This window comes from Rhagoletis pomonella, unplaced genomic scaffold (assembly GCF_013731165.1).
Source record: "Rhagoletis pomonella isolate Grant_MI unplaced genomic scaffold, Rhpom_1.0 Rhpom_scaffold_00006, whole genome shotgun sequence".
In the NCBI taxonomy this organism is placed as follows: Eukaryota; Metazoa; Arthropoda; class Insecta; order Diptera; family Tephritidae; genus Rhagoletis; species Rhagoletis pomonella.
Window position 1 is genome coordinate 13,520,436 of NW_023458560.1, and position 16,205 is coordinate 13,536,640.

General features: G+C 35.5%; 1 pseudogene; it reads left to right on the forward strand.

Moving 5' to 3' along the window:
- The first annotated feature begins 2,757 nt into the window (after nucleotides 1-2,757).
- The window catches only part of LOC118741578, a 31,626-nt pseudogene continuing 18,178 nt past the window's right edge, over nucleotides 2,758-16,205 (forward strand).

A 16,205-nucleotide genomic window follows, 5' to 3' on the forward strand; every position in this document is an offset into this window, starting at 1 on the left:
AATTGGCTCCCCTGGTTCACACGATCTCGTCAGTGATAAGTCAGTCGACTCGAAACAATCGAAAAACATCTCGATTGTACAGTCGGGCAGCGAGTTGATTATTGACTCGATTGTAATTTTGCAACGATAGCGATTCTCTCGATCGTTTAAACATCTCGGACTCGCCGATCACTAAGTAATTATCAATATTTTGATTTTTATCCAGGTTGGGGTGATTGGCTCATTGAGAAGATTAGGAATCAAGAACGATCATCGTGTGCATACCAGTTCGCTGGTCATTATGTTACTACTGACGAATCATCTGGAAGAAGTTCTGGGGGCTGTAAATGTGGTGGCAGTATCAAATGTGATATCAAGAGGACCGAGAACAATATTGTAGAAATAAGATGTAATGCTATTTAAAGGCCTGGACAATGCGGCAAGAGGCAACTAAAGAGAGAAACGAGAAAAATATTATCACAGCGATTACGAGGAAAATCTGTTTATGCTGTATGCAAGTTAACGACAAATTTGTAGCTAAAAATTCAACATGTCAAGTCCCTATTGCACGAATGTTGAGTGCATGGCATACAACGGCGGCCGTCCAATTCTGGCTGACGACATGGCGACAAGGGAGGTGGTGACCGATAGATCCTTGGCTCTTATGGTGGCTTATGTCATAGCCTTTACTAGAGAGAGACCCGTCATTGAGTACGCTGATGTCTTCTTTAAAGAGCTTCCTGTGGTGCTACCTACTTGCTCTTTTTTGAAGAATTAACGCGATTTATTGGATAACGTCGGGAGGTCCGTGAAGCAATTTTATTTAGCTGGATTGTTAAAGGTCACAAGATGTGAAAAGCGCCAAGAACCAGGGTTTAAAAGGGTAAATAACATCAAGTTAGGGAGATCCATATCCTTATTTAACGAATCTTTAAATCAATAAATAATTTTTTTTTGTTTTTAGTTCTTATTGTAATAAGTTTTTTTTAACTACAATTTTATTACTCATTAGGTTTGTTTTTAGGAAAGGTGTATATTTCCGTTTTCTTTTTGTTTAAAAAAAATAACCTTGAAGCTATCTTTGGAGGTCTAATAGTCTTTTGCAATGAAACCGAAACATCAGCAATATCAACATTAACAACACTCATTGCAAAAGAATATTAGACCTCCAATGATAGCTAAAAGGTTAGTCCTTTTATTAAAACAAAAAAAAGGACATGTGTGTAAAAAATAAACCTAATGAGTAATAAAATTATAGTTAAAAAAACAACAACACGCTTTTATTACAATAAGAACTAAAAAGAAAAAAAGTTTTTATTGATTTAAAGATTCGTTAAATAAAGATATGAAGTTCCCTAACTTGATGTTCTTTAACCTTTTAAACTAGCTTAAAATATGACTAAAGTAATTGGCAAAGCTAAAATCATTTATTCATATTGTTTTTGTGTTTTACACACCTTTCTCCTTTCAAGAATATACAATTTCATAAAATTTCAATTTCTATTTATCATATTGCTCGAGCGTTAGACGATCTAGATCCAAAGGCATAAGTAGCCCATTACGCCCATTTGGGTACTTAATGTTAACATTATAGACAATGTTTTTATGTAAAAATAAAAATTTCTAAAAATTCTATAATAAAAAAAAACAAAAAGAAAAATATTTACTTTTTTTATACGTTGCACATTAATGTAAAAAATGTAAGATTAAATTAATAAGACGAAAGAAATACATTTTTTATCATTAAGTTTCTTTAAAAGGTTTCCAAGATACAGCACTTTAAAGAAAGGTATGTTCGACGTTTTCTTAAAATTAAAGTCCCCATACGTCGTATGGGCAAAATATGATGCACGTATATTCATGTCACATAGACCTTCAATCTGTTCAACTTTCATCCAAATCCTGAGAGGTCGCGCACAGAGGTGGCCGCGGTGACATGAAATGCCTCACATGACAATAGAACTGATACAGAGGACACATTAGCTTCAGATTCTTCTGAAGATATGGATATTAGTTTTAGTTCATCTGGTATGATCGTAATGGACCCACTGAGATGTCCGGTAAGTTTCTATAAAACAAGCAGTCTGAAACCAGTGAAAAGTTTAATTTGTGTTTTTTTGCAGAAATGTTTGGTTGCTATTCCCCTCTGGACGGGAAGCATGTTTCTAATCTGAAGATTTTAAAATTATGTAGACAAGTTAATCCAGAGGAATTCTCAACTGATTCTGGTACCCATCTCCTTGAGGAAGGAACGGAGCATAGTCATAGATATGATGCATTATTCCCGTGTATCTTGAGTACTAATGATATTGATCGGTCTAATACAGATGTACGTTTGGATTATAATTACGCGTACAATCAGAAGACAAGTTCACCCATTGTACCATCGAACCGAAAAAAATCCCGACTAACAAGCGTATCACTTTTAGCCAAACAAATACAGCAGACAATATTCTTGACCTCAGCCATTCAAGTCGTGAATTAGAAAACGCTGATAGAGATCAGCGCAGAATTAATCAGTTCAAGGAGTGCGTCGCTTGCGGTGAGGAAAGTGAAGATAATCATAATTTTGGGGTGAGTGATCATATAATGAATTAGGAATATCGATCGAGGCGAACCAATAAATGCAATTTTTAGTTCTGTAACTTTATAATTCATCTTCGAGACTCCTGCTCAGTACTCTACCGCATTCATCATCAAGTTAGCGACGTCCGAATCTGTTTAAGTTGTGAAAAGGATTTGGAGAAGGCCGTTCAATGTCTAATTGGAGCCCTCGATATGGATTTGACAATTGATCGAATGGGCAAAACTCCATTAAAAATAAGCAACGATCGGACAAATTTTGAGAGTAGCGCAATAAAACCAAAAGATGAACTTACGTGTCCAGTTGGTAAGCGCGCAGTGGGCTCTGCACACAAAGGTAAAGTATGTATTATATACTAAAAAAATAAAATTTCAAGGTAGGAAATGACAAAAAATGCCGAGACATGTAAACTTAGTTTTTCGTCTTAGATTACGGCCCTGTATACCGTTTTTTAAGATCAGGTGGTCTTCGCAAGATATTTGCATGTTAAATAAAAAATTCAAACTTAAACAGGGAAACAATTTCAAAATAAAAGATTCTTCGTAAATACTTTTGATTAGTTGATAAGCCTATTCTTGTACAAAAACATCAAGCTATCAACCGAAATATTATTAGAAAAGACTGTTACTCATTCACCATGTATGCACTTTTAATGAAATTATATGCATATGTCTTTGTTTGGAAACTATTACGCTTTTTCATTTGACATTTACAACGTTATATCAACCCATTTTCCTCGTTAATGACTTGATAATTTTGTAAAAGAATGGGGTTTAACAGCAATCAAAAGAATTTAAAAAAAAAAATCTTTAATTTTTAACAACTTTTAAATTTTTCCCTGGTTAAAGTTTTCATATTTTTATTCACAACGCAAATATAGAAAGAATATCTTGCGTCAATAACCTGATCTAGAAAAACGGTATACAAGGGGCACCCTGAAATTGTGCATATGGAAACTGTGCATACGAAATAATGCATATGAAAAAAACCGAAATAATGCATACGAAAAAAACCGAAATAATGCATATATGCACAGTTTCGGTTTAAAACCGAAATAATGCATATGAAAAAAGCCGAAATAATGCATATATGCACAGTTTCGGTTGAAAACCGAAATAATGCGTATGAAAAACCCGAAATAATGCATGCATGCACACTTTCGTTTGAAAACCGAAATAACGCATATGAGAAAAACGAAGTAATGCATACATGCACAGTTTCGGTTCAAAACGGAAATAATGCATATGACAAAAACCGAAGTAATGCATACATGCACAGTTTCGACTCAAAACTGAATTAACGCATATGACAAAAACCGAAATAGTGCATACATGAAAACGAACTTTTTTCTTCTTTTTACTAAGTAGAATTCTCCTTTCTGTGTTGCCGGAAAAGGGGGCCGGAAGTATTTTTGCGCAGAACTTCTTTCTGCGTAGGCGGTCTTCGGCCGCGCTTAGGGATTATAACCCTTACTAAGTAGAACTCTCCTTTCTGTGTTGCCGGAAAAGAAGGGCGGAAGTATTTTTGCGCAGAACCTCTCTCTGCGTAGGCTGCCTTCGGCCGCGCTTAGGGATTATAACCCTTACTAAGTAGAATTCTCTTTTCTGTGTTGCCGGAAAAGGGGGCCGGAAGTACTTTTGCGCAGAACTTCTTTCTGCGTAGGCGGACTTCGACCGCGCTTAGGGATTATAACCCTTACTAAGTAGAACTCTCCTTTCTGTGTTGCCGGAAAAGAAGGGCGGAAGTATTTTTGCGCAGAACTTTTCTCTGCGTAAGCGGCCTTGGGCCGCGCCTGGGGGATTATAACCCTTACTAAGTAGAATTCTCTTTTCTGTGTTGCCGGAAAAGGGGGCCGGAAGAACTTTTGCGCAGAACTTCTTTCTGCGTAGGCGGCCTTCGGCCGCGCTTAGGGATTATAACCCTTACTAAGTAGAATTCTCCTTTCTGTATTGCCGGAAAAGAAGGGCGGACGTATTTTTGCGCAGAACTTTTCTCTGCGTAGGCGGCTTTCAGCCGCGCTTAGGGATTAAAACCCTTACTAAGTAGAAGTAAATAATTCATATTAGAAAAAACGAAATTATCCATATGTGCACTTTCTTTAGAAAACCGAAATAATGCATATAACAAAAACCGAAATAATGCATGCATGTACAATTTCAGTTCAAAACCGAAATAATGCATATGGCAAAAACCGAAATAAAGCATACATGCACAGTTTCGGTTAAAAACCGAAATAATGCATACATGCACAGTTTCGGTTGAAAACCGAAATAATGCATATGAGAAAATACCGAAATTATGCATATGCATACTTTCGTTTTAAAAGCGAAATAATGCATATGAAAAACCCGAAGCAATGCATACATGCACAGTTTCGGTTTAAAACCGAAATAATGCATATGGTAAAAACCGAAATAAAGCATACATGCACAGTTTCGGTTGAAACCGAAATAATGTCTAAAATGCGCAATTTCGGTGCCCCTATACAAGGCCATAATCTACGACCCAAAATTAAGTTCACGTGTTTCGGCGTTTTTTGTGTAATTTTTGCTAACCAACTCTGTAGGTTATTTAACCAGTCTATAGTATATAAATTTTTTTTAGCATTGTCATCTTCCAGTTCACCGAAGGTTTTGGACAGTTGAAAATTTGTCATATTTGTAGCAAATCGAAGACTTCTATGGTTACTGGTTCTCTTGTTGCAGACGCTAACACAAAATGTCCCCTTTTTTCAGATTTGGTCCTTTTTGCGCAGCATTAAAAATAAATATCCATATGTATGTAGTCGGGTACAATTTTACAAAAAAAAATAAAATCAAAAACGCCCAAATGTGTAGATTTATACTGTTGCAGAACTCGTTGTGTTCATCCAAATTAATGTTGATCAACACTGAAAGTTTCAGCGTAGAGGTCAACACTGATAGCAATAATCGATTGCTACTTGTTAGTTTCCATCCATAGGCAAATTAGAATGAGAAATTGTGCGCGTCTCGTCGTTTACTTTTGCCGCCACGCACAATTTACTACAAACAAATATGGATAAGTAAGCTTATAAATTATTAATTTTTATATTTTAGTCTTTTCATTTTGTTGTGTCTAAGATTTATATTTAAAAAGGCGAGGGTGACAGAAACAGTGGATGAGGCGCACTCCGTTGAAAGCGAAGATTGTGAAAGGTGAAGCAACAATTCTAAGAAATTGGTTTGCATGTACATATGTAACGAAATTATATTTCAGCGACAAAATTTACGAAAAAAGCGTGAAAGAAAAGCGTAAGTTTCGGAAGGAATGGTTGGGTAAATTTACATGGCTACGAGAGCGAAATGGTAGTGCTTTTTGCCAAGCGTATGAAAAGCCAATAATAATTATGCAACAAAGTTGTATCGCCATTCAAAACCAACCACTCACATTCAAAATAGGTTTGTATAGTAACAAATAGTAATTTGTACTGGAACCTGCAAATTTTTACTGGAAAAGTGTATGATAACCCAAAAAATTTGCAAGAGAGCACTGAATCGAGAGCGTAGTAACACGGGAGAGCTGCAAATTCTTGCTAGTGAAATTTTTACTAGCAGAAATTAGCTAGCAGAAGAAGAAGAAGAATAAATGTCAAAAGCCGCCATTTGTTGAATTGGTTTAGCACAAACAAAAGTAAAATGAGTGGAAATCAAAATGTTAATGATGTACTAGACTGTGTAAGTGCTTGTGTGAAAAGCAAAGATTTTAAAACTGATTTATAAATAGTAAAATGTTTACAGCAGAACAACTATTCACTTGCAAGTTTTTACTAGTTTTGCGTTCAGTAACTTTTTCTGCTAGCTTTCAATTCTTGTAAATTTTACGCTCTATTTTGCTTTTACGCTCTGGCTGCAATGTTTTACTGGAGAAGTTACTATACAAACCTAATATTAGCAAAAAAAAAGAATCAAGTCAAACTTGACTCTTTCGTTAATGACGGAAATCCATCTTTTCAAACCCAAATTCGACATGCAGAACAAACGTTGGTCATGTTTCTAATATCGCAAAATCTACCGTTTATGTTAATGGACTATTTGCCGCATTTACTGGCTGTTTGTTGTCCAGATTCGAAAATTGCCCAATCGCTACATTGTGGCAGAACAACGTCGACTCAGTTAGCTGAAATTTTGGGAACCAAAGCAAGAGAAAACATTGTGTGATCTAAGAGCATTAAAATTTTCACTCATTGTCGACGAAACAACAGATTTAACTTTGAAAAAATGCTTAGTTCTAGTGGTAAGATACTTCGATCGACTTTCTTGTACCATTCGTGACTGATTCCTTTCGTTAATTGAATTAAACAAAACTGATGCAGAATCGATTTACCAAGCTATAATAATGATTCAATAATACAAGCAGTGTTGCCAGAACTTTTTGGACCAACCGGCTAAATTGGCAAAAAAAAAAACGGCTAAAAACGGCTAAACTTTTTCAACTAAATTTCACATGTTTTATTTAAAAAAATCATAAGTAGAAGGACTAAGTAGTTCTTGGAGAGAAGTTGCAAATTCCGGCTGGAAAAAAGCCAAGAATTTGCAATTAGGAAAAACATATGATTGTGGCACAAGGTTGCATTTTTTGTCGACGATAATTTGAATAAACAGGTTCGTCAAATTTAAAAATTTACAAACTTGAGCGATTTTAAAATGAAAAATTTAAGGAAATACTTGTTTGTTTTATTAATTTAGTTAATTCCAATGATTTGAAAGGTACTCGGCTGAAAAAAAATGTATTCGTAATTGGAATGTAATCTCAACCAGAGTCGATATAGGAAACCAGACAGGTACTACGACAAAGAAATGGAAACGTATGTTGAAGAATGTCGGACTAACAAGAAATATACATGTAGATCCTGTGTTTTGCCCCTCTGAAAGAATTTTAAAAATCCTATACTAATTTTTTATGTTTGAAATGCATCCGTGGACACTAGCTGGCAGGGAAACTTGCAAGCTCCTGCAAATTTGCGTTCGTGCAGAAAGTTTCTCTACTTGAGAGAGAATTTGGGAGCATTTTTTCTTAATATCTGATATTTTGAGTGATAATTTTCGCTGGATTTTCGACGAACAAACCTATTGTCTTTCCAGAGAGTTTTGCTTTACATAGAAATTTGTGCTATTTTACATTCATTTTGACACATTTCAGTGTTGGTTCTTTTAATTCAAGTTGGCCTTCGGTTTTTGGAATTTAAATAAGTTCTCAGCAAAAAAAAGTTTGCTTAAAAAAATCCATATGTTTACATAGTGCTTGAAAATATCAATTTTTCACTTACCTTAAAACTTTAAGCGTGGGCAACGATGATGTTTTGTAATTAAGGCAGAATTGAATATGCGCTATCTGGAAAGATAATACCTGTAACATTTATTCCTGACACTATATCCAAACACAAACGCGTGTTAAGCAAACAGTGAAACAATTTGTTAATTTCTAAGTTTGGGAATAAGACTTCACACTTATATTTAAGTCATTCATAACAAACATTTTATGAAGAAAACCCCCGTTGCGGCCATCTTTAGAAAAAATATATTCGTTTAAAATAAAAACAAGCGAAATCGGCCCAATTTTATATAACCTTGCTTGACAGGACAATTTTCTCCGCGATAAGGCTAGTAGCCATTTCTAACAGATTTTGGATCGCTTAGTCAAAAATGGAAACATATATATGTATTTGAGTTTTAAGAAAACAAGGTAAATAGCAAAAACGGCTAATTTTTTTTACAATACAGCTAACAAATCGGCTTCCGGCTAAACCGAAATTTCTCCGGCTGTTTTCTTATTTACTAAATGCATTACTCAGATATGTGAGAGGATTATGTAATTCAAGTCCGATACTGATAAAAACTGCAGCTATCTTAAAATTAAAATAAAGCCATTGCAATTTTATGCAATCCAATTAACATACGTGTTTTTTTTTGTATATATTTCTTTACATATATATTATGTATATTTAATATTTGTATTTCCATTTTCTTGTATATATGTACATACATGTAATTATATTTCATTGCATATGTATATGCACTTAGATTTTCTATTAGCTATTATATTATGTGTTCTTAGACTAGTAACTATTGTATTATTGCATTATGTAGCAGTTGTAGTGTAGTGGTCAGCTGTGCGTGCTACCATTCCGCAGAGCCTGAGTTCAAACCTGGTTCAACCCAACGTCAAAAAATTTAAAAAAATAAACAAAAAAGGTTTTTTTTCCTAAACCGGTCGCCCCTCGGCAAGCAGTGGCAAACCTCCAAGTGTATTTCTCCAATGAAGAGCAGCATTTTCGTAAAAATACAATCGCCTAGTCGGCGTAAAACTGTAGGTCCCTCCATTTTGTGTGACAATATCAAGGCGCACGACACAAATCGGAGGATTGGCTAAACACTAACGTGTCTGTAAGCGCAAATCTATTATTATATAGTATATTTGCGTGGTGTATATCGCGATCCTGAATCAACGGTGCGTTCTAATTTACCCAGTGGTCTGCTTTGTGTCAGTGGTATAGCAGGTGCTAAAGATAATACGCACATTTAGTATATGCTAATTTTATCGGAAACTTAATGATTGTAATTATTGCAAGCTTACCAGAGTGATTATGCAGTGGTATTTGGTGGCATGCAAGAAGGAGTACTTGCGTTATGCTGTGGAGCTACCGGGGCGAGTTCCGGGACGAATTGTGGAGTTTGCGGGGCGAGGAGCTGATCTGCGATGTGGGCATGCTAAAAGTAAATAAACAATAAAAAATATATTTTTTTACGAAATTAATACTAATTTTTTATTTTCTTTTAATGATTTACCTTGATTTAGCGGAACCGGCTTCCTCTGCGTTTTTTGCGCCTTGTTGAGGTTCTTGATTAACTGGTACATACGAGTTTTAAAAAACAATTTTTTTAATTCATCGCTGGCACTAATGTGTTGCGAACATGCGTTGAGCTTACACAAATAGTTTGAGCAAGGCTTTATTTGGTCGCCATTAAACGTCTTGAACACGATCTCCAGGCTTTTGACAACATCCAGAAAATCGCTGGATGGCTTAGTCAAGGCGCCTCTGGAGACTTCGTCAACCCAGGTGTACGTATGCTCCTCTGAAACATGTTGCGTTAAGCCCAGCTTTCTGATAACGAAACCGGCGATGTACTCCAGGGCGTCTTCGTGTAAGGCGCTTATCTTTACGCCTTGCTCGACCTCATTGGGAAACGCTAGCTCATTGGAAAATGCAAATTCTTCGGAAACCACCTCATCATCAGTAAGAAGGCCTTTTAGGTTTTCAACTGATGTGTCACTGAGGCGAAGCCACTCGGTTTCGTCGGTTTCTACATTTCCCCGAGCAGCATAGATTTCCGTGTTACGAGCTAAAATAAGATAATGAGTATATATGTATGTATGTAGATTGAAATCAAATAATTTTGAAAAAATATTACCCAGAAAATATTTCCGTAATATATACTTAAAATGCATCGGACTTGGATTGTCAAAAAGCCCCCCCCCCCTTTGCGCGCATCGCTCCAAAGAAGTGTTCAACAATATCCTGGTTCAACCTGTACGTCGAATATATCGAAAAGCATATCCCTCCTTTACATACGCATACAAACTTCTGAGAGAACTGTTGCTCAGAAGGACTCCTTTCTGAAAAGGTAACAACGCCCGCCGCCCAATCGCCCTAGTATGATGCATGCAATCGTCCATGTTCGCTAATACCTGCATTTGCTGTTCTAACTCCATTCCAAAGGGTTTCTTTGTGCAGTGACTGGGAATTAGTGAACTTGCGGTTGAAAACGTCGAACCAATCGTTGACCACGGATATAAATTCGGCCGTTTCTAAAGCGGCCAATGCATAATACCGTCTAATAGCGCTTGCCGTATTATGGGAGAACAGTTGGACAGCCAGCTTTACCTTTTGCCGTCCTGAGTGGTGAACAGTGAGGTGTGCTTCCGTTAATTTGTAGGCAATTGATGCATCCGACACCGAAGTCAAAGCGAGCAACTGAGCAATTGTTTGCGGTGTTATTGAATTTCCTTTGACCACATAACCTGTGTCAAGGAAATGGTTCCGAAGCAATTTTAGAAGATGCGGTACGTCCGCAAAGACAAAAATCTTCCCGTTGATAGCCGGATTCGGAAACCAGGTTTGCTCTAAAAATAATTATAATATAACAAACTATGGTAAGCTACATACACAGTTTCCTACCACAGCTGACATTCAGTTCCTTCCACAGGGACTGATTCCCTGGGCCCATGTCGGATACCATTCCTACCACGGTGTATTCTACTTCTTGCAATTTGACTACAAGATTATCCAAAATCTATTTGGTCATCTTGCAGTCATAGGCGCAGAATACCGGTTGCTTCCACGAGGCCTTCAAACCACGCGCGATTGCTAACTGCACGTATTTGCAGTGTTCCCGAATAGTGTCGCATGTGGCATCGTACTCATAAACCGATTCGACTTTCATCTCATCGCAGCATAAAATACACAGTCTATCCACAACCGGTACCTCATTTCTGCTTTTCATCACATTTAATGAGAAGCTCAATACACCTTCGTCTACTGTGACTTTTTGCAGCCATTTGCGAATGGTTGATTCGCAAGGAAAAGGAAATCCCTTACCACATAAGTGGCCATAAGCCCTTGGTCCTGCCGCGTGCAGCGCAATAGCAGAAGAAATGTCTTCCCATGCCCAATGGACTTTCTTATCTGGATCACGCAATTTGCGTACCTGGCCGTCCGTAAAAATGGACGGAGCAGACTTATCCAATTTCTCCAGCTCCTTAACCCGCGCTTTCAAGTTTGCTACTTCTATCTCGAGCAATTCAACTTGACAATCTTTTGTTCTAAAGCAAAAAAGTTAGTATATCTAAATTTTGCAGTCACATTTATATTTACTCTGTTTGGGTTGCAATATCGATAAAATTGGAAGAAGTTTCTTCCCAATCGCAAAGGCTCTCAATGGCTACCGGTAAGGCATTGTCTAATAACCTCACTCATTTACGATCGGAACCTGACATAAAATCGGCCGATAAGAAATGATGGGAACACAACTTCGCTGCAGGACTTAGCTGGACTCCGCAAGAGTCAGACCATTTTTTTCATTTTAAATCATTTTGTGGGACATGGAACATCTTGACTCCTTCTTGAGTCCATGTCTTTCGACACAAAACGCAGCTTGCTTTCGGCATTTTGAATCAACTGTATTAACAACAAAATTTAATTAGCATATATAGTTCTAAAAACTACTCTCGAAACTGGCACTTAATTAAAAAAAATTCCAAGGAGCAGCAGTTATTTTTATTTACCTTTATTAAATTAAAAGAATTTAATTATTAATAATTAACAATTAAAACAAAAGAATTTAATTACTTATTAATAATTAACCATTTAAACAAAAGAATTTAATTACTTATTAATAATTAGCCATTTAATCTTACTTATTCTTATTTATTATTATTAATTAAACATTTAATCAAAGTCAATGTATTTAATTAAAAGAAATTAATTGTCAAATTAATTAGATAATAACTTTCATTTCATTATTAATTTTTATATTTCACTAACTTTAACTAGCCCTTAAATTATATGTACACCTATACGTACATTTCATATAAAAACTTCTAAGCAACGTTAATATGTACAAGTCGTTACCTAAAGGTGAAAAGATGCTAAGTCCATTTTTTGAAATTGTTCAGGAGACGCAAACTCGATGTGGTTTCGCATTATCTGTTATTCTGCACCAAAAGCTCTATTTTGAAAAAAGTGGACTCGGCAGCTTTTCGCCTTTAGGTAGCGAAGTGTTGTACGCATTATCGCACTTGTGAATAGTATTCCCACATTGGGAAAAAAATTTAAGATGATATTTCTACTTAAGGATTTAGTTTGATATAACTTAGAATAAATCTGTACCCGTCAGTTAGCTTAAGCTGAGATAGGCCATTTTCCCTTTAAAGTAATTAATTAATCTTATTATAGATATATCTCTTATCTTATCATCTCTTAATTAAATGTTAAACCCTCTAAATTCACTTAAGCTAATTTAACTGACGGGCACAGAAATGTACCAAATATGACTGAGCCAATAAATAGCAGCTAAATCCGTCAAATTACTTTACTTTAACCCCACTGAAATTAGTAACGCTTAAATTTAAAAATTTATTATAATTTGGAAATATCATCTTATGAATAGGAACTGCTGAAATAACTTATTTTAACTTACATACAAAACACCGTAAACGGAGAAGCTGTGGTTATACGTGTGTGTCCACAGATGCAAAAGATCCGCCTATGAGGCTGGAAAAATAAGCACAAGGAAACCTGCAAAGAAAAAGGTTAACTTGTTAGTTTGTTTACTAATAGCCACTTGTTTTAGTTTAACTTACGTGTGTGTGTGTGTAACTTGGAACGCAGTGTCCACAGATGCAAAAGATCCGCCCCTATGAAGCTGAAAAAATGCAGTACAAAGAAACCTACAAAGAAAAAGTTCACTTGTTAGTTTATTTACTAATAGCCACTTGTATTAGTTTAACTTACGTGTGTGCGAATTGGTGTCGTTGCTCTTGGCAGGAAAAATGAACTTTTGGGGTAGCGCTGGACTCGAATTGAAGGCACAAAGAAAACTGTAAAGAAAAAAGGTCACTGGTTAAATTTCCACTTTAAAGTCACTTGTTTAAAGCCTCGGACAAGGTTTTCTGGAAAGAGATTACCGATTTAATTAAATAAAAGCGGAATCTGTACATGACCAAGTGCCCCCCGACCAGAAAACACAATTGGCGAAATACTACCTCACGGTGGGCCGCAAATTGTATGCGCTGCGCTTAATTATGCAGCAAATTAGGTATATTAGACATTAGTAATTAGAAACTTTAACTATATTTAGGAATAGCTCGGAATTATTGGAAAACTTACCTAATTTCACGCAATCTGAAAAATCAATTGACAGCGAATATGAAGAAAGCAAAGAGCAATAATGGCAGCAGTGATGCCAACGCAGTTAATTTTCAACAGACATTTACCTGATAGTACTTTTTTATACGTAAAACTACTATTTTTTAATTCATTTTCAAAAGAAGCAACACCGTGCCAGGCCTGAGGGAGCGGTGCGAGAGGGACAACTGTCAGTTTATGGAACCTTGTATTATTGAATCATGAGCTATAATAGTTGCGATCCCGTACGAGTCCGGGCTAGTCAGAAATAGTCAGAATCAGTCAGATTTTACTGGAAATCGATCCCGTACTCGGTTCTCTGACTATTGAGAGGACAAAAAAGAGAATAAATACGGTTCTCTCTCTGTCAGAAGTTACCAGTTTTAGTCCGAGAATTTTTTGCTGGTAAATTCTGGTAAATGTGTCAAACGATCAGCTGTAGTGTGTTTGGCAACCAAATTGTAAACAAAAGAAAAGTGCACTCTGCTAATTCATGTTGAAAAGTATTTAATTACTTGTTTAAGTGGATTCTAATGAATTTGAAAGTATTTTTGGTTATTTACATGTGTGAGCTGAGTGTGTTTACATACAAAATAAGCAAAAATTTACTACCAAAATTTGGAAGTTATGTTGAAGTTGACAGAAGTTACCATTTTTTACTACAAAGCGATCCCGTACTTTTCAATGTTACTCTCTCGCTCTGAGCGAATTTTTATTTTTTGACAGTTTTACTAGTCCGAGTCCGAGGAATACGGGATTGCACCTAATATTGTATTTCCAAGAGCATGGGGTACCCCTTAGTAATTTAATTGGATCAGCAACAGACGGAGCCAATACAATGGCAGGAGAGCTTAATGGGTTGAAATCTAGATTAAAAGATAACACCAATCTATTTTTTATAAAATGTACGTGTCATTCCCTTCACTTATGCTCTAGCTATGCTTGTAAAAAGCTTCCTCTTGACATCGAAAAGCTATGTCGAAACATATCTAACTTCTTTTCCCATAGTCCGAAACGAATTGGTGAATTTAAAGAGTTTCAGGAATACTGTAAAGTAAAACCGCACAAAATACTTGGGATATCTTTCACTCGATGGCTTGCGTTAGAAAGCGTAATAACAAGGATTAATGAGCAATGGGAAGCGCTCCAGCTTTACTTCCTATCTTCATGTCTCGAAGTTAATGGCATACGTGCACGCGAATCAGCTCACTCAATGGCAGATATCGAATTAAAAGTATACATGCTGTTTTTGGCCTACATATTAAAAATAATTAACAATTTAAACAAAGAATTCCAATCGGAAAAGGCTCGGCTGCCATTTTTGTATTCACAACTGGAAATAAATTTTAAATTAATTTTGGGCAACTTCATGCAGAATAATTTTGTCAAAAATACTACGTGTCTGAAAAACTTTAACATTTACAATGAAACAAATCTTCTACCAATAAACGAGATTTTCATCGGAAATAAAGCGGAACAATTTCTAACAAGCGATAAATTTTCCGAATCGCAAAAAATAACGATTAAGACCAATATTTTAAATATTTATATTGAGTTTTTAAATCAGCTACAAAAAAGATTCGATTTTGGAAGTGAAGAATTGAAAAATTTATGTATTATCACTCCTAACAGAGTATTATCTGAAACACAACTATCTATAATGCCTCTGATTAAAAATTTTTAACATTTAATTCAATGTGATATCGATGTGATAATATAATAATAAATTGATCTCAAAAGTGATATGGACGTTTGTTTTTTTTGGGAAAAAGTAAGTTTGCATAAAAATGGAATGGAAGAGGCTTGCTTTAAAGAATTGACAGATTTTATATTTAATTTGCTGTGCCTTCCACTTAGTTCGCCGCCTGCGGAACGCAAATTTTTCGAACTTTCATTAGTAAAGACTAAACTCCGAAATAAACTGGAGTTCAACACGATAAATCACATTATGTTATCAAAGGAGCTTTGTTTAAAAAACGCAAATTCCCATTACATTTGGTCAGCAAAAGATTTAAAATAATAGTTTTCATTGTTAGTGTGACTCAAATTTCTCGTGATTTCACTCATCAACGTTACATACAAATGCATAAGTATAAAGTTTTTACCACAAAATTTTGTATTTAATAATTGACACGCTTATGGCCGTTTGCTTAACTAACTTTTAAAATTTATCTGAAAACACAAATTTTCGTCTCAGAAAATCAATCAGAAGATCAAACATAAAAGCTTCTTAAGAAAACGAGCCTTCATATTTGTTCTTTTTATTATAATATAAAAAAAAACTTACTATGCACAGGTAGTAATATATAGAAAAGTACTTCCATTCCATTTTTATATCAATCTTGAAATCTAGTTTTAATTTACTGATTTTGTTTAAAACTTTTGTTATGTTTTCATTAATTCATATTTTTTTGTATGAAAATTTTATGTTCTATGCTTGATTTTATGAAATGAATTGTTATTGTTATAAAAAAAATATATATTGGTCGTTTTTAAAACAGTATTTGGCGGTAAGTTTTTTGAAAAAAAGGCTTGATTTATTAATAATAATAGATTGGCGCTTACACGTATGTTAGTGTTTGGCCAAGCTTTCCCTCCGATTTGTGGCGTGCGCCTTGATGTTGTCACACAAAGCGGAGGGACCTACAGTTTTACGCCGACTCCGAATGGCAATTGTATTTTTATGAGAAGCTGTTTTTCATGGCAGATATCCACTAA